Raw genomic sequence first — 4,531 nt, 5'->3', positions numbered from 1 at the left:
CAAGCTCAAATAAAACCCGTTGAGCTAGACCTCCTGCTGTCGTACCGTCTCCTTCCCCCTTCGTCTTACGTAACAGTACCGGTACCAAATGTATTTTGATACTTTTCTAAAAAAAAGGGTACCACAAAAAATTGCATTATTGTCTTTATTTGAACAAAACATCTTAGTGTACATGAAACATATGTTTATTATTGTCATTTAGTCCTCAAATAAAATAGTGAACATACTAGACAACTTGTCTTTTAGTAATAAGTAAACAAACAAAGACTCCTATTTAGTCTGCTGACGTATGCATTAACATATTGTGTCATTTATCTACCTATTATTTTGTACACATTATGAGGGACAAACTGCAAAAATTGATTATTAATCTACTTGTTCATTTGCTGTTAAAATCTGCTTATTTTCTGTTTCAACATTTTCTATCTACACTTTTGTTCAAATGTAATAATCACTTATTCTTCTCTTCTTTGATACTTTACATTAGTTTTGGATGATACCACACATTTAGGTATCGATCTGATACCAAGTAGTTACAGGATCATACATTGGTCATTTTCAAAGTCCTCATGTGTCCAGGGACATATTTACTGACTTTATAAACATAATATACATTTACAAAAAAAAGGAAAAAAGATTTTGTGACGATAAAAAATATCGATGTAATCATAGTAGTATCGACTAGATACGCTCTCGTACTTGGTATCATTACAGTGGATGTCAGGTGTAGATCCACCCATGGCATTTGTTTACATTGTGACGGCGGTGAGATATTGTATCCTCCTACGGTGTGTAGTGAAGCATGTTTAGGTATTCCTCGTCCTCCAGTGATAATGCTACATGTAAAAAACTTACTTTGTCGCCATGGAGGCCAGGATTAGTGATTTAGAAGTAGCTGAAACACTGTGGATGGGTGTTAGCTGCGCCGCTGGCTGCGATTCACTCTCTAAACAGAAATACAAGTGTCAGTTAAGGTAAGATACAAAAATACAAGTTACAAATGAAACAGTTAATTATCAGCCCACTCAAGTAGTCATACCTTTTTCTGGAGAGCTCATGTTGGGTGTGCAGCTGATCCACTGCAAGAGATTGCTTAAACTTAACAACAATATTGTAATGTCAGATTGTAGAATCTACGTTCCTTACATTTCAGTTCAAAACTGCGAATCTCAGCTTTGACCTTTTTTTTCCTCCGCGCAGGTGACCTTGACCGCACGGTAGGTGTCCCTGACCGCATGGTAGGTGTCCCTGACCCCCTGCAGCCGTTCTTGCAGCCTTGGGGAAAAGGGTCAAAGCTGAGATTGCAAAGCTTGACTTGAAGTCTCAGGAACATGATCAGCTGCAGACCAACCAAGAGCTCTCCCAACTGAAAAAAAGGTATGACTACTTGAGTGGGCTGATAATTAACGGTTTCATTTGTAACTTGTATTTTTGTATCTTACCTTAACTGACACTTGTATTTCCGCCGCTCGCTGCGCTGCACTGCGATTCACTCTCCAAACAGAAATACAAGTGTCAGTTAAGGTAAGATACAAAAATAAGTTACAAATGAAACAATTATCAGCCCACTCAAGTAGTCATACCTTTTCTCAGCTGGGAGAGCTCATGTTGGGTGTGCAGCAGATCCACTGCAAGAGATTGCTTACACTTAACAATATTGTAATGTCAGATTGTAGAATCTACGTTCCTTACATTTCAGTTCAACATTGCGAATCTCAGCTTTGACCTTTTTTTTTTCTCCGCGCAGGTGACCTTGACCGCACGGTAGGTGTCCCTGACCGCATAGTGGGTGTCCCTGACCCCCTGCAGCCGTTCTTGCAGCCTTCTTTTGTCCGCTCGCAGAGACTCTTCCTGCCTCCTGTACTCCGCCATGTCTCTGGCATCCTCCATCACCTCGTGTGCCACCCGTGTAACGTCTTGTTCAACACAAGTCAATCCACACAGCAATCATACTGTATATATGGCAAGATAACTGCAGGATATTTCTGTGGAACAGAGGAGTGACTAACTCATGAATGTGTGAAAATATTTCCCGGTCTTATTCTTTTATTTCTGATTTAGAACATGACACTGAGTTCGTGTGTTTTTTGGACACAATATTTTGGCATTAAAAAATGCCACACATTCTGCTGCATGTGTGCCTGCTTACCTTTTCTAAGGAAGACATTAAACATGAAAGTTGTTCAACATTAGTGGAAGACATTCCTCAACTAGGACTTTACCCATGCATGTCCCTTTAGGGGTGTTGTGGCAAAATGTGAATGCCTGCCAAAAATGTATTTCCTTCGCGGGGGCGACCAGCGTTACTGTGAAAAGTAACTATTTAGTTACTTCTTTTTTTCTTTGAAGGCTCCCATTAATGCCCTTTTAGCCTTCATGTCAGTACTGGTATTGCACTGGAGAATTGTTGATCAACTTGACATGCATTTGTACTTACCATCAATTGATTAACGTGGACTTAAACAAGTGGAAAAACTTATTGGGGTGTTACCATTTAGTGGTCAATTGTACGGAATATGTACTTCACTGTGCAACCTACTAATAAAAGTCTCAATCAAACACGTAGTGATACAAGAACCAGGAAGATAAAGTAAGATCTGTCATCTCTGATTTAAAGTTGAAACAAGCTGTAAAGAAAATAGCTCCTTCTTACCTCGCTTGCTGCTTCCATCCTGCTTGTAAACTTCTGACTGTTGCAGTCTATTTATTGGATGTTTTAGATGTGATTGTGATTGACTGATTGTTTTCACCTGCTCAGGTGAGCCACTTCCGCCACGTGTCTTTTAATGACAGCAATAGACTGGAGCGGAACGTGCGCCCTCCTGTGGACTTCTGCCGCAATTGCACACATAAAGAAAGGCATTATTTGCAAGTGTGCCTTATTTAGCGTCCCAGACTTCGCAGTCTGAGTGTCCCTTATTTAGAGGAGCAGACATGTGAAGAAACACCTCTGGCTATTGCCCAAGTGTCTTTTCATGACAGCAATAGACTCTGGAGGGGAACGTACGCCCTTTCCTTTTCAGATAGGATTTGTAATAAAACAAACACTCTTGCAGAGCCAAAACTAGACTTCAACTTAAGAGTCAAATATCTTAGTGCCATCTTGCAAAAAAAAAAAAAAGGTACTTTTTATATGTATCCTCCTTTTTATATGTTCTTCTAACCCATGGGTGTCAAACCCCCTCAAAGAGCTGCATGGAGCAGTTAAATATATCCACATTTGCCTATGCCTTTGATTATTATATTTTTAGGTACACTGACTGTAAAAAATAAATTACATATATATATATATATATATATATATATATATATATATATATATATATATATATATATATATATATATATATATATATATATATATATATATATATATATATATATATATATATATATATATATGATTATTGGGGTCACGATTCAATTCAAAATCGATTTTTCTTCTATTGTACACGATTCTCAATTTAAAAACGATATTTTCCCGATTCAAAAGGATTCTCTATTCATTCAATACAAAGGGATGTCTGATAATGGGTTTTTTTGCCAATATCCGATATTGTCCAACTCTTAATTACCGATACCAATATCAACCGATACCGATATAAACAGTCGTAGAATAACACATTATTATGCCTAATTTTGTTGTGATGCTGGATGCATTAAACAATGTAACAAGGTTTACCAAAATAAGAGAACAACTTCAACTCCAGTTATGGAAAAAAAATGCCAACATGGCACTGCCATATTTATTATTGAAGTCACAGTGTGTACATTGTACATATTACATATTATTATGAAGGTGTCTGTTACTACATGATATATATACTTGCAGTGTGTACATTGTACATATTACATATTGTTATGAAGGTGTCTGTTACTACATTATATATATACTTGCAGTGTGTATATTGTACATATTACATATTGTTATGAAGGTGTCTGTTACTACATGATATATATACTTGCAGTGTGTATATTGTACATATTACATATTGTTATGAAGGTGTCTGTTACTACATGATATATATACTTGCAGTGTGTACATTGTACATATTACATATTGTTATTAAGGGGTCTGTTACTACATGATATATATACTTACAGTGTGTATATTGTACATATTACATATTGTTATGAAGGTGTCTGTTACTACATGATATATATACTTGCAGTGTGTATATTGTACATATTACATATTGTTATGAAGGTGTCTGTTACTACATGATATATATACTTGCAGTGTGTATATTGTACATATTACATATTGTTATGAAGGTGTCTGTTACTACATTATATATATACTTGCAGTGTGTATATTGTACATATTACATATTGTTATGAAGGTGTCTGTTACTACATTATATATATACTTGCAGTGTGTACATTGTACATATTACATATTGTTATGAAGGTGTCTGTTACTACATGATATATATATATACTTGCAGTGTGTACATTGTACATATTACATATTGTTATGAAGGTGTCTGTTACTACATTATATATATACTTGCAGTGTGTATATTGTACA

This window comes from Entelurus aequoreus, linkage group LG07 (genome assembly GCF_033978785.1).
Source record: "Entelurus aequoreus isolate RoL-2023_Sb linkage group LG07, RoL_Eaeq_v1.1, whole genome shotgun sequence".
Lineage (NCBI taxonomy): Eukaryota > Metazoa > Chordata > Actinopteri > Syngnathiformes > Syngnathidae > Entelurus > Entelurus aequoreus.
Note: the sequence above shows the minus strand (reverse complement) of the source record.